This window comes from Mus caroli, chromosome 15, assembly GCF_900094665.2.
Source record: "Mus caroli chromosome 15, CAROLI_EIJ_v1.1, whole genome shotgun sequence".
In the NCBI taxonomy this organism is placed as follows: Eukaryota; Metazoa; Chordata; class Mammalia; order Rodentia; family Muridae; genus Mus; species Mus caroli.
The window spans coordinates 3,405,631-3,430,151 of record NC_034584.1 but is presented as its reverse complement, the minus strand read 5'-3'; the positions used below and the strand labels follow the sequence as shown (position 1 = coordinate 3,430,151).

The following is a 24,521-nucleotide window of genomic DNA, read 5'->3' as shown; positions in this document are numbered from 1 at the left end:
GGACTCACCTGACATCTATCCCATCAATGAACTCCTGGAATACATGCTACAGACCCAAAACTATAGGATCTCCACGACACAGAACAACAACAGGATATCCAAGAGGAGCCCCAGTGAGGTTCCAGTATTGATAGTGTAGCAGAATCCAGAGCCCTCAGACCAGACCAACGACTCATTGCGATGAACATAAACAAAGAAGTGTGGACAAAAGGGTGTACTGTGGGACACACTGTGACACACTACAGCTTCTACAATGATATTATTTGTTTTCTCTGTTGAGGGAGAGGTTGCAAGGGTGGAGAGAGGGTATGAGGGAAGGTGGAGATGAGTGGTGTTGGGGTGTGTGATGTGAAATTCACAAAGAACTAGTAAAAGTTAAAAAACCACCTTTCTAGGGGCGGCACCCCATGACTTTTATCCTATGATAGACCCTACCTTTCAAAGGATCTGCCACTTCTCAATATCGCTTCACTGGGCACCAAGTTTCCATAACAAAAAAAGATTGAAACCCTGATAGACAGATTCAAACCACATGTATACAGAACAGGTTCTCGTGACAGTTTATAAGAACGTGTAGTCAGTCTAAACCAGAAGCCTCTCACTGCCCCCACCCTCTTTCTTCTACTAGAGGTGAAAGAGGCCAGATGTAGGCATGTAGAAAACATGTGTGAACATGTTGGAACTGCCCAGCCTCTCTGCCTTAGACGATTAATAAAGGAAAGTGGGAGCTGCTGGAGATTATCATATTAAGAGAATTTCAGTTGGACCCAGAAAGACAACCATCACACATGTTCTCCTACTCGTAGAGAATTTTACATAAAACATAAAGTCATGTATGTGATTATTACATGCAGATAGAAGCAAAACTGAAGAGGGGAATTAGTGGGCAGCAGGAATGGGAAAGGGAAAGGGGAGAGGAGGGTGTATTGTGGGGAACACAGTCAAACTGTAGTATATACTTACACGGAAATGTTTTTATGAACCCTGGCCCATGTGCAATGCACACACACTGATTAGTCTGGATTTCATGGGATCCAGTGAGTCTGGTTTTAGGCTCGAAGGGGATCAGGATTTGCTACTTTGACAGTTTTAGTTTTTTGTTTGTTTGTTTGTTTGTTTGTTCTTGCATATGTGAAGTTAAGCAATTATTTTTTACCTGAAGGCAATAGCAAATCAACAGGCGCAGGGAGAGGCCTGTGCCCTCCCTTTCTCTGCTTAAAGGCAAGGCGTAAATGTAAAAGGGTTCTTTTTGTGAAGGGGCCTCTCTCTGAGTTGGCACCACAGGAACTTACAAACGAACCTTACAGAAGCAGCCTTCATCTTCCACCAGTTCCAGCCAGGCCTTTCCTGGTCTTTTCCTCATGACCTGACTTTGTAAGGTGATAAAACAATGGCCAGGTCTAACCAGTTCTTTGAGTTTTGCTTCTTTTCTAACAACTCCTTTGTATTATATTCCATTATACACTATATTGTCTGTATTAATCTAAAATTCCCATGCTGTCTGTCTGTTTGTTTGTTTGTTTGTTTGTTTTTAGAGACAGGGTTTCTCTGTATAGCCCTGGCTGTCCTGGAACTCACTTTGTAGACCAGGCTGGCCTCGAACTCAGAAATCTGCCTACCTTTGCCTTCCAAGTGCTGGGATTAAAGGCAAGCTCCACCACTGCCCAGCGCCCATGCTTTTTCTTCTGTCGATCTATCCTTCAGTTAGTTTAACTCACAGTCCTCCATATATTGAACTTGAGGGCATGGCAGAAAAGCTTTCTCTCACAAAACACTGAAGAATATAAAGGTCATAAAACACCCTGCTGATGGTTACTGCTTCCACACTGCCCAGGCTGGCTTCTCAGTGACCATAGTGTCCTCCTAGTATGGCCTCCACAATTTGTCCTCTGCCTGTTACCAGTCTCCTCTGGCTAGAATCATATCTAAAAGCAATTATTATTGGTGTCTCTAGACCTTTGGAGACTCTGGACCGGGACAACACAGTGCCTGGCAATGTTCCTGGAATCTTTGTCCCATTAGAAACGTCAGCTGCTGTCTCACGGCACACGCAGGCAGGCGGGCACCAATATGATGATGGGCAAGTATGTGGTGGAGAGATGGAAGAGAAAGAGAACGGTCTGTCCACTATGAAGAGAGGTGGAACTGGAGAGTGGACATTGGTAAGGAACAGCTTGATGTGAGCGGCTTGTGCTGCCGCCTGAGGCCATGCTGAGGTCTGGGTCTGTGGCGCACTGAAGGCCATGTCTCGGTTCATGGCAGCAGCAAGGGTCTGTGATAACGTCCGTGGTCCATGTTACCATCAAAGGCCATGTGGATGCTCTTGGGCTGCGCTGAGGCCCCGCCCCTCATCAGTCAGCTGCCCACGCCCATCATCGGTCACTACTAGCGGTACATTGGACAAAGGAGAACTGGCTCGGCCTGAGTGGAGTGGGCCTGAGCAGAGCTAGCCCACCAAAACATGTACCCTACCATGGAACTGATGGAGCTCATGAAGGGGCTGGTCCTTCCGAACCAAAGCTGCAGGATCTCCATGACTCTGAGCAACAGCAGGATGTCCTAGAGGAGTCCCGGTGAGGATCGAGTACTGATGGGGTAACAGAAGCTTCAAACCAGACCAGCATCTCGCTGCAATCGACATTTGCAAGTCAAGTTGTCTGGGTAAAAGGCTGTACTATGTGACACTCTGTGACACACCATAGCTTCTATGACAAGGGTTTTTAAATTTTTATTTAAATTTAATTTTTAGGTTTTTTCCTTGGAAAGGAGGTTAACGGCATGGAGGGCAGATGTGGAAGGAGGGGTTGGCAAATGAGTGGGAATGGGATATGTGATGTGAAATTCACAAAAAGTGAATTAAAAAAAAAAAAGAAATAATATGCCCGTTCTCAATGATCTGCCATTAGAGTGAGGGAGTTTATAAGATCCAAGCTTTCCTGCTTCAAATTGTTCTGTGTCTCCATCACAAAGTGGTAATAATAATTGCACTTGCCCCTACAAGCCGCTATCACAACAATCTTAAATGGAACATTTATATTAGCTTAATTACCCTAAAATCTCGATTTTAGGACCAACTATAAGCATGTGAGACACGCCTCGGGACTCTCCTAGGACTGTGGGAAAATGTTTGTCATTAGTTTCACAGTAAATCCCAGTGTGCCTACCTCCATTAAGGGATGGCGCACTGCACACACAGGCCACCAGCACTTAAGGTGCTCTAATGGCTCCCTTTCTTGATGTTGTGGTAAAATGTCCAACGTAAGAGAAAAAAAGTTAGAGGACACAATCCATCATGGAGTCCTACGGCAGGAGCTTGAGGCACCAGTCATAGTGCATCCACAATTAAAAAGCAGAAAGGGATGGATGCTTAGGCCCCACCCGGTTTCTCCTATCTGGTGCCACTCTCAGGGAGTGGGTCCTTCTCACATCAACTCACTCAATCAGGACAGTCCCTCCCCCAGGCATGCCCAGAGACTCATCTCCTAGGTGATTCTGGATCTCAAGTTGACAACTGAAATTGACCATCACAAGTACCTTTGTGCCTGTTACACCAAGACGGTGCTTCCAGAACAGCCCAGGCTCAAGACTGCCAGTGGAGCAAGGGCTGGACCTCTGCCTGCATCCATCCTCCTTGCTAGGTAGGTACGTGAGAAGGGACTCAAGCTATGTGGTTAAGCGTACTCTACCAAGGCTCCCAGTTAGTACACGGTGTGTCTCTGCAGTGGTACATCTGAGAAAACAGTCTGTATGGACCATGAAGGCCCTGTTTTTCTGCTGAGCCCTGCACTCATGAGCGCTAACAGGAATGGAGGTAGCTTGGAGTTGAGGGGCCCAGTATTTGTCACTGGTTTGCTCAGTAGTCATCCCCAGCACACGGCGCACACTTCACAGACACAGACACTCCTCGGGGGACCCCAGTTCTCTCTAACCCACGCGATCCTCCCAGTTTGCTCAATCTTTTATAACTTGAGGTCATTTAAAAAGTTAATTTTGGCAAGGCACAGTGACACATGCCTTCAATCCTAGCACTTGGGAGGCAAAGGCAGACAGATCTCCAAGTTAAGGTCAGCCTGGTCTACAAAGTGAATTCTGGGACAGCCCAGGCTACACCAGGAAACCCTGTCTTAAACCCACCCCTCAAGAAAAAAAAGAAAGAAAGAAAAAGACTAAACAGTTAATTTTGAATGTGTCCCCTGTTCTTCAGAGGGGAGAAAGTTCACATATTACGTCATCTGTGAGGATTTTGCCAGAGTCCTTGACTCCACGCAATTTGTTAAATAGCCTTATCAGATATCCTCTTCCATGCCAAGTAACACTGGTCACCCAGGCTTGTCTTCATCAAGCACACGGTTAGGTCAGTCTAAGCAGAACTCTGTGATAGTTCCCTCAGCAGTTTCCCACCCGCTAACCCTATTCTCCATCTTAGCTATGAAGTCCTATTTCTCCGTGCTGTATTAGGAGTGGAGTCTGGTCTGTCTTCTGCAGGGTCCAGTTCCATTGTTCAGCTCCCTATTCCTGTCTTGATGGTTCTGAACTTTACTTTTCAACAACTGTCAGTACCGTGTACTTCATTCGCAGTTAAGTGAAATGAAATTGAAGTATATTCTTCAAGGGATGCTTTATAGGGGACAAAATCTAGTCAGAGGCTCTGCCTGGGAGGCTTGTGATAGGAGACTAAGCCTCATTGCTCTCTATAATAATGCTTAAAGCAAATTCTTTCCATAGCCCGCTTTCTAAGTGGCAGCCACAAGGGGGCGCCTTTCTCCTCTTCTTTCCCATTCCCAGTTCTCATTGCTCTGAGATGAGTTCCAAAGGTGGCACAGGTGGACAGCAGAAATGTCACCATCCTGCCCGCAGTATCTTTGCAGAGAGAGTTGCCTTGGAAGCAAAGGAGCTTCTGAGAGTAGCAATTTCTCCATTATAAAGTTAAGTTGATTAAAGACGGACTGATTTATCTTTCTACCTGATGCATTTGAGTATTAGCTGTCAACACAGGATCTCATCCACATCAGACAAAAGGTCATCTCTATAAATTGTTCCAATATAGTAGATTATACAGCCAGTTTTAGCAAATTTTCCTGTTTTTAACCAGCTGGCTGTATTTTGCCTATTGAGAATCTGTCACAAATTTCTTTGTCCTGTATAGAAACTTTGAATAATGATTTCTTTACTCAGCAATCTTGATTTACAAATAAGTGTGGTTTCTGGTAAGCACTTCCCTATTGGAATCTCTGAACCCTTTAGCCTGGTCCTCAGTTCTCTTGCAATCAAAGGCAGTAGAGCTGGCCCTGCTTCTACCTGGGCAGTACAGTAGAGTTGGCCCTGGTAGAACAGTGTTGGGTGAGCATGCTCAAGGGCATGAGAGCCGACAGACTGCTGGCTCAGCTCCTCTCAGGCTGCAGCACTTCCTCTCCCACTACCGGGCAGCACAATGGAGCTGGAGCTGGAGAGCCGACCTTGGCTTCTGCCAGTGGCAGCATCGGGTGTCCTAGCCCTAGCAGAGCTGGAGAGCTTGCCCTGTGGTGTGGGTGCAGAAGAGCTGTCAGGCTGCCCAGCTCAGCTACCACCCAGGCCCAGATCCAGGGCCTTGAGCTGGCCTACCCCAAACCCTAACATCTACTCCATCTACAAACAGCTGGAGCACATCAAGAGGCGGGGCCTATAGATCCAAAGCTGCAGAATCTACTTGACACCGGGCAACAACAGAATATACAAAAGGAGTCCTGGTGAGGATCCAGTACTGACAGTGTCATAGAATCCGGACTTCAAACCAGACCAATGACTCACTGCAGTGAACATTCACAGTGAAGATGTTAGACTAAGTAGTACACCGTGGGACACACTGTAACATACTACAGTTTCCACCACAAGATGTTTTCTATGCTTTGTTTTGTTTATGTGTGTTTTTGTGTTATGTGGGGTTTTGGGGAGGGGTTGCAAGGGCTGAGGATGGATACGAGGGGAAGAGGAAGTGAATGGGACTGAGGGTGCACAATGTGAAACTCACAAAGAATCAATAAAAAAGTTAAAAATGAAACAAACAAACAAAAGCATGGCTGTATGCTTGCTAAAGCAGTGTCCTATGCTGTGTATTCCCCTTTCATAGAACTGAGGCTGAAGCTCCTTAAGGCCTGACCTGCTTGCTTATTTACTTTGTTTAGAAAAACCTGCACAATCCAGAGAGCCTTGTTGCTGATGGTGTCCTACATAGGCTTTGGCTTCAACTTCAGGAGGAATGAATGTAATCTGTGATTCTTAGCACAGCTAGTGTACAAGTTGGCTCAGTGATGTTTGGAAAAAGAGGCGCACAGAAGCTGAGCGCTGCCCTCTGCTGACTGAACACATGCCTAGAAATTCCTCAGCTAGCTAAATTCCTACTTCCTACTTACAGGGGTTTAAATGTCAGCTCCCCTACCAGGACCTCTGACGATATCCTCTTCAGTTATAAAAAAGCAAGCAAGCAAACAAACCAAAGGAAATGAAGCAAAAAGTCCACAAGAATCGAGTTTGTTTTGTGCTAGCCAATGAATCCTGAAAACAAAACAATCAGAAACTGGAAGTCAGCAAAATGATTCAGCAAGTGAAGGAAGGCACACGACCTTGATAACCTAAATTCAGTCCCATGACCCACACGGTGAAAGCAGAGACAGACATCTACAACTTGTCCTCTTGCTTCCACACATGTCACCACACACACACACACTCACACACACACTCACACAACTCACACACATACACTCATATACACACAGACACACAGACACATACATACAGTCACACACACACATACACACACATATACACATACACACACATTCACACAAATACACTCATACACACACAGACACATACATACAGTCACACACACACATACACACACATACACACACATATACACATACACACACACACATATACTCATACACACACAGACACACAGACACATACATACAGTCACACACACACTATACACACACATACACACACGCATACACACACACTCACACACATGCACACATACACACTCACTTGCTCACAGAAGAAAAGAATAATTTAGCAATTTCTTTGCTAGTATAAATTCCACAAACAGGCATATAACCTTACTCCCTAAAGTAGCATAAATTATATGTTTTACATTCTTTTAGTTCTTATTAATAAACATGCATATGTGGGTAAAACACTATTTTTTCCCAGATTTAGAATGACGGGAGTCTATTTCTTGCTCTTTTCAATTGAACTTGATATTTTCCTGTCGTTAACTACACTTCAGAACCATAATTCTATAACCAAATTATGTTGTACTACTAAAAATATATTGCTAGTTATTAGCAAAGCTCTGTGTTTTTCCAGACTCCCTTGCTCACTTGGAGCAATGTGTTTTGTTTTGTTTTGTTTTGTTTTGTTTTGTTTTGTTTTGTTTTGTTTTGTTTTCCAGAGCTGAGGACCAAACCCAGGGCCTTGTGCTTGCTAGGCAAGCACTCTACCACTGAGCTAAATCCCCAACCCTGGGGTTTCTTGTTTTAACTTAGTTTCTACTGTGCCACTGAAGGAAATTTTTGGATAAGTAGTAATGAGCAATAGTTTTCTGGACTGGTATCTCTACCACCTGCACAAGGATATACTAAAAACAGGAGCCAAATGAACTAGAATGGAAATAAAACCTCGGTGCATTTTCACAGACAACCTATAGCCCAGTCTGGCTCTACGAGTGGGCTCAGCCGTGATGCTGGTCACCTCAGCTCACTCTATAATCTGTCAGGCCCTTGGAAGCTGGGTTCTACAGACCTGAAAGAGCGAGGCTGCTCTTAGAACCTCCTGGAATTACTGAGAAAACTAATTTTTTTTTAATATTTTTATTACATATTTTCCTCAATTACATTTCCAATACTATCCCAAAAGTCCCCCATAGCGCCCCCCACTTCCCTACCCACCCATTCCCATTCTTTTGGCCCTGGCATTCCCCTATATTGGGGCTTATAAAGTTTGCAAGTCCAATGGGCCTCTCTTTCCATTGATGGCCGACTAGGCCATCTTTCGATACATATGCAGCTAGAGACAAGAGCTCCAGGGTTCTGGTTAGTACATCATGTTGTTCCAACAATAGGGTTGCAGATCCCTTTAGCTCCTTGGGTACTTTCTCTAGCTTCTCCATTGGGAGCCCTGTGATACATCCAATAGCTGACTGTGAACATCCACTCCTGTGTTTGCTAGGCCCCGGCATCNTCTCACAAGAGACAGCTATATTTGGGTCCTTTCAGCAAGATCTTACTAGTGTATGCAATGGTGTCAGCGTTTAGAAGCTGATAATAAAAAGAAATTATTTGAGGTATTTTTGTGTAACACACAAAATCCTAAGAAACTTCGGAAAGGGAAACTGAATAACTGAAGTCATTTGCAGCTTCAGTGCAAAGGCCTATGGGTTATTTTTGGTTTTGTTTTGTTTTAAATGCCTTTTAGATAGGCTGAAGCACATACACTGACAGCGGGGGGGATAGTCTTACCAAGGGTCACATGCCTACCTCCTTACATGTTGACAAGAGAAGGAGCTCATAAAAATTTTCACAACAAATTCCCTCACTCGAATTTTAAAGGCTGGGGGCAGTAATTTGAGAAGGCAAAGGGGTCTTGGAAAATTCACTGAGAAAGAACCTAAGTCCACTCTTCAGATCGCACATTTAAAAAAAACAACAACAAAACAAACAAACAAGTCAGCTTTTTCTTTTTTTTCCAAACAAAGAGAAGATAAAGACGAAGCATGCCTCTATGCAGGTCTGTAGGGGAATTTTCATGAAGACTTCACTGAAGTGACCAGACTTCTGGGCCTGGAGCCTCTTCCTGGGGGCGGCCTAGATACAAAAAGATAAAAGAAGAAACGATATATCTTTCCACTCATAGTAAAATAAAAGATCCAGCTATCCCCTGGGGACTAATGTTATAGCAACTGAACTACATCAAAATAAAATGTCTCTGGAAGTTAATAAACAACCACAGCCCAGGGGCTTGGAATTCATGAAGCGATGCTTACGCAGCAGACTTTTTTTAAAAGTCATCGACAACATTCCATCCTTGCCATTGCAATGCCCCTCTGCTAGCGAATCTGAGCCCATCAGATGGCAACCACTTACCTAAATCCTGCTCCTTGCCAGTGCCTCAGTCAATCTAAGTGGCTGTGGCTGTTCATTTCTTATGCTGCAGGCAATTCAATTTAATGTCCCCACTAAATTGTGTCAAGAAGCCAAGAGGGCTCACCCTCAGTTAATTATTTTTATTTGACTTTCTATAAAGGATGCTTGATAGAACCTGTGGCTAGGAATTGAGTTCACATCCGCACCGGAGAAGCTGGATTCTGATGGCGACAAAGGATGGCCGCAGCATCAGTACAGAAGCATTCAACAAACATCCAGCAACCAGAAGCTACCGCAGGCTGTCCAGGAGCGCTGCCCTTCTCTCGGACTTTTTGGTGAAGGTGCCTCAACCCCAGGAGAAGTCTGGTTCCCTTCAGTCAGGCCTTCAAAGAAAAGACCTCACAGACCTGCACACAGGCATGTCTCTACTAATCTAATCCGGACCTAATTGAATTCACAACCCACATTACCCATCCCCGGGACACTCGCCGCGAGTGGAACAAGGAGGTGTTCACACGTGAAAAGAAAAGGATCTATCTATTATTTGTCTTCACAGTCCCGGGTTCATCTCGATCCTTAGTAAACGGACCGTCTGTCAATCGGGTCAACCGCAGCAGTTTCTATGTAGCCCTTGGCAAGGAATGAATGGCTCAGGTCTCCCTGGATCTGCTGTGTGCTGGTGGTCCTTGCCCAGACAGCACAGGAGAGATGAGGGTACCCCTAGGTAGGGGAGGTTAGGCTGATTTCCGTCCATGTGGCAGGGCTTTTCTTTTCTTTCTATCCAGTAGCGGAACGCTCTTGGCCTCCTAGAACTGGAACTTTCCACCATCGGCTTGGCCCAGGCGCCAACCCTCTGCTAATGAACCTGGTACCCAGCAATTTCTCTGCCCGTAAGGACTCAAGAATGCACCTTGCCAGAGCAGAAACACTTAAGCATCCTTCAAAGGCTGCAGCCTCCTTTCAAAGGTGTGTCCACCTCACCTGAGGCAGGTGAGGTCCACCCTGGATATCTCTGCACTTTGAAATTAACCTTCTTAAGTGCTTAGTCCAAGCAGAGATTTTTAAAAAGGCTCAGATAAGACCATTTTAGGTGGATGACATAATGGACTGCATTAAGCATCATTTCTCAAAATGGCCTATCTCGAAGAGAAATCCTGAACTTCCTCTTTGGATAAGCTCAGGTGATTTCCATGGGCAGTGACAGAATTGCCCACGAATTCTCTTAAATTAAAAGATACCGTCTCTGGGGGTGGAGGGATGGCTATTCAGCTCAGTGTTACTGTCTTGTCGAACCTGATTTTGGTTTCCAGTCCTCATTTCTGTGGTCTTACAAAGGGCTGTAACTCCAACTTCAGGGGACTCAATGTTTTCTTCTGGCCTCCAAAGGTACCAGCACCATGTAGTCATAGGCAAACATAAATAAAATATTTAAGCCTTTAATATATAATCGATGGCTTTTTAAAAAAATTAACAACCCAAACATTGTTTTGTGAAGAAAGTTTATTCATTTTTAACAAACACTGGGCTACTCTGCCGGGTCTGGGCCTGCCTCTCCATTAGGCTTTGTGTTCCTGTGTTAAAGTCTTTCTCTGGACCTGGAATAGCTACTCCTCTGCCTAAGAGTTAGTGAGGAATTTCCAGGTCTTCTGTGGCTCCCGACAGCCCGTTTAACATCAACTTCCACTGAGCTGAGAAGTACCATCTGCCTCCAGGCTTCAGAACCATAGCCCTGTCTATGCTCTGATGCTGTGTGCTCCCCGCCCCCACCCACACAGCTCGGAAACTCCGTTTTGAGTTACTATTATAAACAGTATTATTCTGATAGGCACCTGTGTGCAGGTGAACTCTGATTTTGTAAGCATGGATGCCTCTGAGCCTAAATCACCAGTCAACTAAACAACTCTGTGTTTGTTTCTACGAACAAGGAAAGCATTCAGAAGAAAATAATGCTTTTTTTTAAAAAAAAAAAAAAACACTTATGCCTTGATCTTTAGGCTCATGCTTCAGTAATTTCTAGGAAGACAAGTTCTTACTGTTAACAGGGCATTAGTGTTCCAGTTTGTGGATGCATAATCTCATAAATCAAAGGATTTGAAAACAGACTCAGAAGGAAGCTTGAGAGGTCGTTTTATTAGCATTTGAGAGAGAAACCACAGGGCAGGTGAGCTATAAATCTCTGAAACTGCTGGAAGGGGTGTGGATAAAAAGAGGCAAAGTCATACTCTTTTCTATCAGGATCCAAGGAAAACAGGCAGGTTCAGAGATGGAGGTGAGTGGCTGCTGTAGGAAGTAGGAGGGTGACCTTAGAGAAAGACTGAGTCTTGAGTGTCAGAGCAAGCACGGTCAGGATCTTGTCTTGTGACCAAGACGGAGAATAGTGGAAAATGAAGATTTGCCCTTTGGGAGTTAGAACACAGAAGATCTGTAAGCCGCTCCATTGAATCAGGCTAAAGGGGGTGAAAGCACATTTTCTAATTAAGGGGATAATTATTCCTCTCATCTCCTTAGCATGCCTTCAGGGAAATGAGCGTCCCTGAGCGGTCTCATGGTCAAGTGACTGGCAGCCCCAGCTGTATCAACTCTTAATGGAGGGGATAAAAGTATGTCATGTTGAGAGATTTCAGAATGTCCTTCCTCTACCCTGGGTCAGAGGGAGAATTTCTTTTTTTTTTTTCTTTTTTCTTTTTTCTTTTTTTTTCTTTTCATCAGGAAGAAGGTAATGCCTTAAGGAAGGCCATTTGTTCCCTGGGAACATGACTTGGAAGGGAAGGGGAAGAGTGGAGAATGAGAGTCCTCCCCAGTCTCTCTCTTGCTTCCCAGAGGTGAAAGAGGTTGTACTTAGTCAAGGTCCCACCATGACTGTGGCTTTGGCATCAATTGAATCCACTGACACTAGGTGAAAACATTCAGATTACTTCTCTTTATAAGTTGGCCATCTCAGATTTTTGTTACAGTTACAGGAAACTGACTGACACTAAGTTTAAAACAAACAAACAAACGAACAAAACAAAACAAAAACAAACAAACAAAAAAACAAACTGTTCCTAGGAGAGGAAGGAGTTAGAAGTTACAAATGTGAAGACACACACCCCTAGTCACAGCTGAACAGCTCTGTTAAACTGACCTAGCATAGAGCACAAAGGATGTTTTTAGGTAAAATAAGGACACTTTTTAAAGGCACCAAGTGTGAGGAGCTGGCAGCCGACTGTGAACAGGAGGGCTACGTCTGACTAAAGGAAAGAGCAGAATGAGTTTCTCACATTCAGTGCCTTTGCCCAAGGCTAGCCCATATTCGTGTCGGGCGTGGTCATTAAAAATGTTATGAAGTTCTAAAGACATGAGTAGACTTAATGACAACTCAATGGAAACTATGCAAGTTGAGAAGCCCAGAGAAAGGATGGGACGGGGGGACTTTATGGTCACTTGAATCTATATCAAGGAGCCTACTAAATATATAATTGGAGTCTCAGAATGAGCCAAGAAAGACAAGGGGGCCCAACGTACATCTGACTGATACACTGACTGAAAATTCCTCAAGTTTGATTTGAAAAGAATCCATACATTTATAAACTTAAGAAGATCCGTGAATGTCAGTCAGGACGAACAAGAGCAATACTCTTTAAAGCTTCAGTGCACCAGTGACGAGCGAATGACATCTAAAGATCTGAAGAAAATATTCCAGTGACGAGCGAATGACATCTAAAGACGTGAAGAAAATATTCCAGTGACGAGCAAATGACATCTAAAGATCTGAAGAAAATATTCCAGGTCATCAGGGAAAAATTAGACACATTTTCTTGCTTTTTAAAATTTTTATTAAGCATTCCATAACATGAGCATAGTAAATAAATGCTATGGAGCCTTCTAGTGGGAAAAGATGACCATAGTTGAGTAATTTTCTTTTCATCAACCAGGAAAAGGCTATGTTAGTCCATGTTCTCCAGGCCCCTGGACACATAGTAGCAGTTGACTCCAGAGACAAGTCTATGCTTTCCATTAAATACCATTAGTACCGAATTCAAGCAACTCATTTTCCCTTGCCCCCGTTGGTTCACATGTGGATGTATGCAATGGACACCCCAGAGATGATCAATACACCCCCATAATGACGAGACCAGGGCGAATCTTTTGTTTTTAAACGATTTATTTATTTATTATATATAGGTACACTGTAGCTGTCTTCAGACACACCAGAAAAGGGCATCAGATCTCGTTATGGATGGTTGTGAGCCACCATGTGGTTACTGGGATTTGAACTCAGGACCTTTGGAAGAGTAGTCAATGCTCTTAACCACTGAGCCATCTCTCTAACCCCAGGGAGAATCTTGAACCACATCTCTGCATCATTACTCACACTCCAAGTCATCACTGGCTCCTCAGAGGTGACCCTGGCTCCATATTATCTGTGTGAGATGTGTGTGTGTGTGTGTGTGAGTATAGATGTAAGCATACCTAGATGTGACTGACATGACAGACATGTGGACATGTGGATGCCAGATGACAATATTTGAAAGCCATCTCCCTCCACCTTGAACTAGAGCATACAGATTCGGAAGTGGAAACAACCTGGTCTGGAGTACTGATGAAGGGCTCACAGTAGGAACGAATATTGTCTGGTCAGTTGCACATAAGTGACCACTGATGTCATAAAGGAACATGGTCATGTAGGAAACTGGGAAAGAAGAGGCAAATGTCAGTCATGGGAAGGATCCTGTGACCCATCAAGTTGTTGGGGACAAGTGAGAATAAGCAGCCCCACAAGGTAACAGAGCAATGAGAATTGGGTATGATGGCATGCATATCTTTAGCCTCAGCAGAGGCAGGTGGGACTCTGAGTTCAAGGCCAACCTCATCTACCAAGTGAGTTCCAGTACAGTCAGGGCTTCACAGGTGAAACCCTGTCTCGAAGAGACAATGGACAATGACACTGGAAAAGCAGGGGGGGGCTTCCTTATAGAAATCAGAAGGCAGCCAGAGAGCCAAGGATGGGGTCTAAGAGAAGAATAACATCTGTGTTCCTGCCGTACAGTTATATCAGCGCTAAGCAAGGATGGAGATTTCAACCTTCAGCTTAATAAGTCACTGGCATTTTTCATCTTTCTGTCCGGGTTATTTTTGGGCCTCTTTTAAAAACTAACCTTTGGCATGCAACCTGTGAGAGAGCATCCTAGGCTCACACAGCAGCACAAATGTGACAGCATTTAACCTCTGAAGCCTGTCTTCCCACATCTCTGGAGGCCAGGAGAGTGAGGCCAAGTAGTTATTGGCATAAGCTCCTTCTCAGCGGCTCACAGGACAATCTCTTACCTGCCTCTCTCCCAGCTTCTGCTGGGTGTCAGCAGTCCTTGCCCTGTGTGAGATAAAATAGGTTCAGAGTCTGTCTTCACAGACGTACAGTGTTCATTCTGGGGGTTCATGTCCAGATGCACATCTCCTTATAAACACGGACATCACTGTGTTAGCCCACAGGGACCTCTTCTTCATTCAATTAACCCCGAAAGACCACTGTTTCCAATTATGGTCCCTCCCATGCTGGGCTTTGGTGAGAATTGGGGAGGATTGTGCTTATGTGTCCACAGCCACTCAGATGTTGAATAAAGGAACACATATAAGAAGTTAGAATGGGACAAAAGTAAATGAATTAATGAATTAAATGAAGACACTACTTTTTTTTTTTTTTTTTTTGGACAAGCTATTATGTAGACCAGGCTGACCTGGAGCCCACAGAGATCTGTCTGTCTCTCAAGTATTGGGATTAAAAGCATGCCCTGCGGGGGGATGACATTTGAAATGTAAATAAAGAAAATATCCCATAAAAGAAAAAAAAAATAAAAGCATGCCCTGCTACTACATTTTGACATAGTCTTTTCCAACAATACTATTAACAGGAGTCTAAATTAAGTGGATATTCATCCAAAGAACTCAACCACAGAAATTCTTGTACATCCATGTTTATTCCAGCACTCTTCATGGTGGCTGAGCTACAGAGCCAACACAGACACTCAACAGTAGAGAAGTGGTTGAGGGGAACGTGTATGCACACACAGTCAAACTTTTTTCCTGACACATAGAAAAAAATCATATTACTTATAGGACAATGAATGAGATGAAGATAATATCATTAAGCAAATTAAGCCAATATCAGGGAGAAAAATGTCACCAGGTTTTTTCCCCCATTATTTGCGGTTCCTAGATTTCATATAGATACATAAAGTTATGCAATCAGGTATGACACTGAAGTGGAATTAGAACTGGCTTGGGGGACACTGGTGGACAGAGAAAGCAGGGGAGATCCGGGGGAGAATACACTCTATATACATACACGGAAACCGAGAGAATTCGCTCTACATACATGCATGGAAACCAAAGGCCGTATTAACCCGATGACTCTTGTTTAATATGGGCATCTGCTGTAGGAAACACCTCGCTCAACTGACACACCCGCACACCATTTTCATAGATAAATAGAATCAAAAAGCCTTTTTAATGGGTGAGAACCTGGCTCCACACTGCTCCGAGGATGTTGGCATGGCCACACTAATGGGCTCATTTAAAGTAAGTAATAAAGCGTGTGGCAAAGGAGCACACATTATTTCCTAGACACGATGTACCTTTTTCTAATTCTCTTCAAATACTTACTGTGTACTCCAGTCTTTGAGGCACCATTAGGTATTAGGTATTTAGAGGATTAATATCTTTAATAATAATAAAAAAGATCCTTTCCTCAATTGTCATTAGGGAGGAAGAAAAAGCATGTACAGACACGAAAGTAAGGCTTTGTAACTAGTGTTTCTGACATTGTTTTGAGGCGTCCCAATACCTCAGTTACTGATTCTAAGACTGATTTGTGGATCCACAAGTTCTGATCTATAGCCATTTCCCTCAGTCTCCTTCCATTTGTGACTTGTAGGTAGTTTCCAAATGTGAACTGAACTATGGCTTGAAGCAAGGTATAGTGTGCAAGTGGGCGGTTCTCCAGGCTTCTTGGCCTAGCGACAAGTGGAACTTGTTGCCACACCTCCTGTGGCGATCGTTTCGTGCCAGTTCCCAAAGTCGACGTGGCTGTGGACATTTTACCATGCAGCCATAAAGAGAGGTCAAAAATGTCTTTCAAGTGCTGGGTTAGTAAAGATCTGATGGCGTTCTAAGGAGAGAAAGGAACTTGGATCTTCGTGGACAAAGAACTCAGGTCTGTAGCTGAAGGAGGCGTGGTCACACAGGGCGTTTCCAGGTCCTGTAGAGGAAGCACAGTCCATAGATCTCTGTTCTAACAAGTTTGTCTTGCTCTGAACGCCGAAAGTCAACTCGATCACAAGTTTGATCCAAGAGTTTGACATTTCAGGTAATTTTCAGACGGAGCGCTGGGGTTGGATCTCCCGGGCATCACAATTGGCTCTGTGCAGGACACCTGGCACGGGGCACTGGGTCGCAGCTCGTCCCCTCTCCCTCCAGAACAACGATGCTCAAGGACCAGCTTTTCCTTCCCAGGCCTCTCCCACTTCCCTTCTTACCGGTGCTGCCCGCTCGGTCCCAGGAACCGCGCCCGTCGCAGGGTCCCGATCGTTCCCCCCTACATCCCCTTGGGACCAGGAGGCAAATTCCTGTGGGTCCCAGGAGTGCCAAAAGTGCTCAGCGAGACGGGAAATTGCAACAGTACTGGCCCCTCGGCCCTCCCCCGGCGCTTTCCCGTAACTCCCGCCCCTGGACACTTGCCCCGTAGTTGATTCATAGCTGGGGCGCGGGGCCGCCTCCACACGCCTGGACAGACGTCCGCGCCCGTTCCCCTGTGAGGCCGAGGACCGGCCAGGCTCCGGAGCAGGTCGCCAGGCGGGTGAGTACGGGACCCGTGTGCCCGCGCTGCCCGTGCGCCGCCTCCATCCGCTTTCCGACGGGCGAGCCGAGAGCTTTGGTGCCCCGCGCCTCTGCCCTGTCCTGCGTTAGTTTTGCCTCCCGAGACTGCACTCTCAGGAGCCGCAAGAGGTTGTGCCAGAAAAGTGCCGCCTAATTGGTGGGTAACTCTAAAAGACTAGATACTCTTAGCGTGCACGTCGCTGGGACACCAGTCCAGGCCTGCTTTGAGGTTCACCGTCCCCTGGCCTCTCACTCAAGCAGCTGGGGAAACACTTGCTGAGTTAGAGCTCCCATTTGGGCCAATTTGGTTTCTCTCACAATACCCCGTGGGAGTGGGAGTTGATGGTTTTCCCCAGCCTCTTACTTTCCAGTCCTTAACTCTCACCCGTCCCTGTCATTTCTCTGGGACTAGGTGCTTCCCTCTCCACTCAGAGAAGAGCACCTGCATAAGACAGCCCGTGGGGGCTGAGCTTCTATGCAGGTGGGGAGAGCAGGTACCACCTCTCAAGCTGCTTGAACGGAAGTGTCACCACTAACAGGCAAGGATGCGCGTAGGGGTCAGTGTCTCTGAGACTAGGTACCAGAGAGATGCTGAAGCCGGAGCATGAATACAGGTTCCCTGTAACAGTTCTTGATGGGCCGCTTGTTCACACACTCTTCATCTGTGCTTCCATCTTCCCTGCCTGCCTTGTGAGTGACCAGAGGCACAGATATAGGGATTACTTTCAGACAGACAGATGCTACCTGCTTGCAGGACATGGTGAAAGCGCTTTGAGATCAAGCTGTTTTTCAGCTCAGAACTCGTGGACGTGAGGATCGATGTAAGCAAAGCAGACAGAATTGAAAGTGGAAGCTAGGTGCAGACCAAAGGCATTCTGCTTTTGAGAGGTGGTGGTGGTGGTGGTGGATGTCGGGAGAGAACTGTGTGTGGGGGGGTGGGGGGCGGGTCTGGGGGGCGGTATCCCCAATAGGTCCTAACCCTGATGTAAACAGAGTTGGAACCGGGGTCAGGTTACCTTTTACATCTTACTTTCAGTTTTCTTGTTTACACAACAATAAGGTTTCCTATAACTTTTGACCAGGAACTGTGTGCTTCATTTTAAGCGAGTTATGGCAAATAGTTAGATGAGAGAGTGGAGACTTCACTTCCATGTCTCATAGCCTCTCTGCTATACTTCCAATATTGTTTCCGGAGTGGGGCTGAGGTCTCTTGTACTGCTGTTTTGCCTGGGATGAGTCACAGGAGTTCCCCAGTTGACTTGTGTTTGAGAATCATTCTTGGTCTTTTTCAACCACACCTACATCTGACACCTCCTGGGAATATCTCAGCACAGTGAGGGATGTTCCCAGGCTAGGAAGGTCCACTACTTTCACTGCTGGGCAGAGCTAGGTCAGCGCCACCACTGGCCTCTGTGGGGCTCTTGAGTCCCGTTCTGTCTCTTGTTTGTTTTTCATCAAAGGCAGAGAGAATGTGAGAGAATGGGACTGGTGCTAAGGGTCCAGAGGAACTTAAGCCACAAGAGCACTCACTGTGGATGGCTTTCCCGGTCTCCTTCTCTTCATCTGCACAGCCCAGAGTCTACCTGTTCCTATCCCCACCCCACCCTCCACCCCATCATCACCTGCCTGGGGACCCCATCTCCAGTGCACAGGAAGTCCGTGGGTGTTGATGTTTTTGTTTTCCTTCATCCCGGGAAAAGAACCCAGTCTGGCACCTTGGTACAGTTCTGAAAGAGTGGCTGTCCACCATTCTGCCGGTGTCAATGTTGGTGCTTTCCCCGTGGGAACTGGGCTGAATGTTTACAGACTCTGAAAGGAAATCACAGTGTGCACTCTCGGGCTCGTTTATGGGAACAGTAGGTTTGGCCCTCTTCTCTGGACAGGAAACCTTTCCTAGAGAGGGGAGAATAAAAAACAAAACAAACAGCACACAGTGAGATGGAAGCAAAGCACAAAGCGTTTTTGCATCTTTTTTGAGAAGACGCCTCCCTAAAGCAAACTTCCTTGTCCCTACCTGAGGGTTTCTTTCTCTGTCGCTGACCCTGGCTTCCCAGTCTTCCTTCCCCCACACTTTATTCTCTGGCTTCCCAGGTCTTGCTTACCTTCTATTACCTTTGAACTGGGTTGCTTTGAAGTAACCCAAACAACAGCTCTCCTTACTCTGACAGTGGAGACAAAGTGGCTGCAGCAAGAGCCAAGTATAAAACTAAGGCTAACCTTAAACTCAGAACTCCCCCCCCCCACACCCCACACCCCCGCGCTCCTGGATGCAGAGATGCTTTATGGTTTTCATTATAAAACCAGTTATCTCTTTGTACCCGGCCTGTTTCTAGCCTGTGTTCTTCCCAGTGATCCTTGAGCCTCTTTCTTGTCAATGCCATGATGCTAAGTACTGGAGCTCTAATAGTATATTTCTAAGTCTAAAATATATATTTATATTTCTTTCAAAACAGATTTCAGAGATGCTTCTCCTGCATTTTTTACCGTTCTTGTTAAGTTCCTCATCTGTTTGGTTTAATAAAGTTCGGTGGGAATTTTTTTTACCGAGTCTGCAGTTATCAGCAGTGATTGTTCCTCACTGTCCACTCTAATATGAACACCAAGCATGGAGGAGACAATGGTGTACAGGTAGGGGTTGGCCTTTAGCAAGTGGCTCACCTGGTTTCAAGTACTGACTTGATAGGTGACAAGCTGTGTCACAGGGCAACTTACCTTTGACTTACGTTATCTTTAGCATCCTTGTTTGCTTCCAGGGATAGTAGTAGACTCGCCTCCATAGGGCTTTTGGAAAATTCATCCTCTAGCTCACTTAACAAAGCAGCAGGCAAGACATTGGTCTCCAGGACACAGTATCTGACAGCACTTTCACATCTCAATGTAAGCCTACATTGGGCTGTTCTGAGTGTCTTGCTGATAGTGGGAACTAACCAACCCTCGCCTTTATTTATCGATAGCATTCTAGAAAACACACGTGTGCAGTAAATGTTGGCTGCAATCCACATGCTGTTCAGTCACCAGGGGTTGTGGCTTATTTGCCAATTTCTCTACCAAGTCTACTTTAAAGTGTGCCCTGGGTTTTTCACTCCGAACAAGCAATCGCATGGCTTCCATGACCTCTAACATAATCAGCTGCTGTCCGTCCTCACTCCACATTTTTGAGTATATAATCTTTCAATGAAGTCTAAAATTACATTGCAAGTAATTATACTTCCTATTTGCGATATGTGGGGCTGATGTGCTGTATAAGCTGTTTTCTTTGAATATTGCATGGTAGGTGCCAAGCACACATCTCAGTCAATAAAGTGCTTGCTGAGAAAAGAATGAGTCCCTGAGTTTGATCTTCAATACCTGTGATGTAAAACAAACAAAGAAGAGAAAAGCCAGGCAGGGTGACAATGGCTTCTAATTCTGCAGCTGTGGAAGTAGAAGCAGCTAGATCCCTGGGACTCACTGGCCAGCCATCCTAGCCTAAGTCATCTAGCACTTAGTCCTAATGAGACACCCTGCCTCAAAACGCAAGGTGGATAGATCCTAAGGAAAACACCTAAGACTGACCAATGCCCCCCCCCACATTTACATATATAGCCAGAAAAACTCACACACACGTCTATGCTACATAACTAAATTAAGATATTTTGGATTAATTTAACTTCCCATATACATTTAGCGTCTATTCATCAGAAGAATGGAAATATGTTTTTCCACTCAGGACACGGTTACTTATTGCAATTGGAATGTATTAGTTTAGTGTCTGCACTGAGGGCCTACAAGCTCACAGGTTTTAAACATAACAAAGGACACCCTAGGCTTATTCGGGTCCTAAACATTGTTAACCTCTTTCAGAGCTGCTTAGTTGCCATGGCTTAGAATAAAATCAGAAAACAAAGTCAGCTAGTCAATTCTCCTGGCAGATATGGTGCAAATGTAAATTTTTAATTGAAATTCTCAAAAAGTAAACAGAGTAATTACTATCAAAAGCTCGCAAAGGAGGATTAACTAGAATAAAGGTCATGCATCCAGAGAAAAATATAGATCAAAGAAAGCAAAAGCCCTTTCAGGACACAACGAAAAGAAACCAATAAAGAAGAAACTGAGATGTGAAGTATCAGTTTAACAGTTCTAAAAGCAAGCAAAGAGACCATGCTGAGAGGAAAGAACAGTTAAGGGGATACACAAAGAAAAACAGAGAACAATATCGACAAAAGCAAGCAAGCAAGCAAATATATGTGCAGCTAAACTTCATTAAAAACCGATTCAAACCCCAACAGTTATACCCTGTTAAATAAGTACATTTATTACATTATTTAATACACACGCATGCATGCATGCACACCCGCACAGGTAGGGAAGAGGACCTGTGTGGAGGACTGCTTCCAGACAGGGTGCTATGCTTTAGCTAGAACAGGGACAGACCTGTTGAAGCTGCTTATCGGAGGAGTCAATTGCAGGAGGCTTAGCTTCGTCAGTCATCAGTGGATACGGTCAGTCACGATGCCCAGTGCTGTGCATTTCCTGCAGAGAGGCTCCGGTGCAAATGCTGCTCTGAAGTTTGCTTGTCCACTCAGTATCTTGGAAGACCCCTTTATGTCAATACATATGTCTACTTTAACCTCCTCTAACACTGGAGTTTCCCCTTGTGGGGATGCCTGGTGTTTAACATTTCCGGTTCCTCTGAATGGTCACATGATATGTTTGTTTTATCTGTAGGGTAAAAGCCTAACAATATAGTTATAATTGGTTCTGGATGGAGTCAATGCACACTGTAAGCTAATGGAGTCAACATGTGAGGTTGCCCTCCTGGATTCTCAATGAGCAGTGTGATGTGTGTGTCTTGAACACTTACTGGTGAACAGCACTGGTGATCTCAGGAGCATTTCTATCTCTGTTGTTGCCCAGACATTTGTGTGTACAATCATGGCTCTCCTTGTTTATTGTAACTGTTTTGAGACAAGGCCTCACTGCATAGCTGTGGGCTCTCCTAGAGCTTGTTATGAAGATCAGGCTGGCCTCAAACTTGCTGTAATCCTCCTGCCTCTGCCCACAAAGTGCTAGCATAACAGGCATGCACCACATATCCATTTTAAGTTGACTTTTATTAATTCCTAGTAATCTTTCTTAATTTCTTTTTTTTTTAGTATTTGCTTTTTCTTCTTTTCTTGAATTACACATTCCTGTTTTCTGTAGCTGTTTGCCCTTTAATCTTATTTTTAGCAGATTTCTGCATATTGGGAACCATAACTCTTTATTGTACATTTCTAGTTAATATTAAATCTTAAAAACATGTGTGTGTAGTCAGGAAAGCAACCTTTATCTTTACTGCTTTACTGCTTTTTGGTTTTGTATGATGCCTGCCAGATTACAAAAACAAAACAAAACAAAAAAAAAAAAAAACAACAACAAAACCCCAAACAAACAAAAAACAAAACAAAACTACCCAGACACGTTTTATTGAGCGGCTTTTGCTGGTTTATCTGGAGTGTCTTTTGCTGGAAGGAGTAGAAATAATGATAAGACCCACTGGATTTACTATGGGAACTCTCTCTTAATCTCAATCCATTACTCCTCCTGTCTCCTCACAAATATAGCCTCTTTCATTCTCATTTACAGAAGTCACTTGGTCATACAGCAGCTAAGTGGTGCTGACCCTATTAGTCTCCTATCACAGTCCAGGACAGAGCAGATACTCTTTGTTATTGTTCTAATGTCATTCATGGGAACAGTATAGTTCTTCTCAAACGATTTTGATACTACGTTTAGCATATACTAAATTTCTGCATCTCTTTTAATCTGGAATATTCCTTGGATTGGGGTTTCCATTTCTTCTTTTGGCTTCGCCGGTTCAAAGCTTACAGACTAAGCATTAACTAACTGAAGCTGAGGTCAAACATCCCAGAAATGTTTAACTGAACATTGAGTTAGAACTAATTCAGCTCCTTAAGACAGGATTTGCTTTACGAACTTGGTGGACAGATGTTATCCAGATGTTATCCACTGGAGAGATGCACAGTGAGGATGGAGAAGGAATTCTGAACAGGGGCATTTGTCCTGGGGGTGGAGCCTGAGCAGAAGGGAAACTAGAGGGTGGGGCTGGAGTGAGGTGGGGCTTCGAGTCATCAGTCTTATAGAGAAGCGATGAGAATCCCTCAAAGGGGCTTCCCAATCCTAATGGCAGTGCCCTTGAAAGAGGAGACGATGCAGAACCTCCTCCAAACACATGACACTCCGCGCTGTCGCACAGAACTCGCGATGTTGACTTCCAATGTTTCCTCGTTGAGGTTGAAACCGATTCTTGCTATGATTTCAATTTTTAGAAATTTGTTGAGACGTGTGGTTTACCATATAACCTCTCTCGGAGACCATTCAATTCTAAAAAAACCCCCGACTTTCTAGCCCCCACCCCAACACACGCGTAAAGAGAGAGAGACACACACAGACAGACAGACCGACAGAATGGCATTTGCATGCGATAGCAGTGGCTCACCCAGCCAGATTTTAAGAATTTGGCAACACACCCAGGTTTGAGGGAGCAAAGGACTGTTGCCACTGCTGTGTCTCACGAGGCTTATCTGTGGTAGAGAAACTTCCCAGGGATATCTTAGTCGTGCTGAGCAAGTCATCCTGGTACGGTCCTCGGCTGTACGTTTAGTGCCTGTGTAACATTCACACGGAAGGAGAGTCAGAGGGCCTGGAGTGAGAATAGGAGTGTGCAGATACGATTTAAAGAGCTGCCACGACCGCCAAAGAACACAGTGAAGCAAGCAAGACTGTCACATATGTGAGGTGTACTAGGTTGATATAATTGATCAGAATCCCAAGATGAAGAGAGGCAGGGGGAGGGGCAGCTCCCCAACCCCATGTGGGCCAAAGATTATGAACTGGGTAATATTTGGTGACAGAAGATAAAAAGATCTAAAAAGAAACTAATTGGTGTTTTTCATTAAAATAAGTTGAAAGAGGAGAGGAGAAGCTGGGAGAAAACTAGCATGCGTTTTTCTTCATTTCCCAGATGTTTCCTGAACGGCAGCTGTGTCATAGGACTCTGGTGCATGGTGTGTCTCAGACACAGATCTGCTCTCTCTAGTGCCACAGAGTCCATTGGATAATGGGGAGAGGCGAAAACCAACAGATTCGGGGAAAGGACTTGGCGGCGCCGATAGACACACCCCTCACCGTCGTTTTCTTAGTGAAAACGGGGAGTCATATACTGCTGAGAGTAGGGAGCTTCTGAGCCCGCTGGGTGAATTTGAGGCTAGGTGCCTGGACGTGATGTACCCCGGGCAGTGGGGAATCTCTCTGCTCCATAAGTAGGTACTGGTCTACCAGCCCACACACCCTCCTAGCCACCCACAGGGCTCATCCTTGAGAGTGCTGTATAGCTAAGCTTACCCTGGGTTTTAATATTTCTCTGCATGGTACATATGCAGTCAGTGGAGACAGCGTAGGCCGTTGTCTTAGTCAGGGTTTCTATTCCTGCACAAACATCATGACCAAGAAGCAAGTTGGGGAGGAAAGGGTTTATTCGGCTTACACTTCCATGCTGCTGTT

General features: G+C 44.9%; 1 protein-coding gene and 1 pseudogene across 3 annotated transcripts in view; one reads left to right on the top strand and one right to left on the bottom strand.

Moving 5' to 3' along the window:
• Positions 1 to 13,051: 13,051 nt before the first annotated feature.
• LOC110309996 lies at positions 13,052 to 13,461 on the bottom strand (annotated as a pseudogene).
• Positions 13,462 to 16,192: 2,731 nt separating this feature from the next.
• The window catches only part of Osmr (oncostatin M receptor), a 55,120-nt gene continuing 46,791 nt past the window's right edge, over positions 16,193 to 24,521 (top strand). Inside the window, exon 1 of one of the 3 annotated variants that reach the window (XM_021183607.2) lies at positions 16,193 to 16,956. The gene's annotated coding sequence lies outside the window, so the exon portion shown is untranslated. Of the gene's footprint in view, positions 17,134 to 24,521 lie in introns of all 3 variants that reach the window. The other 2 variants (XM_021183606.2, XM_029470024.1) reach the window with 2 other exon arrangements.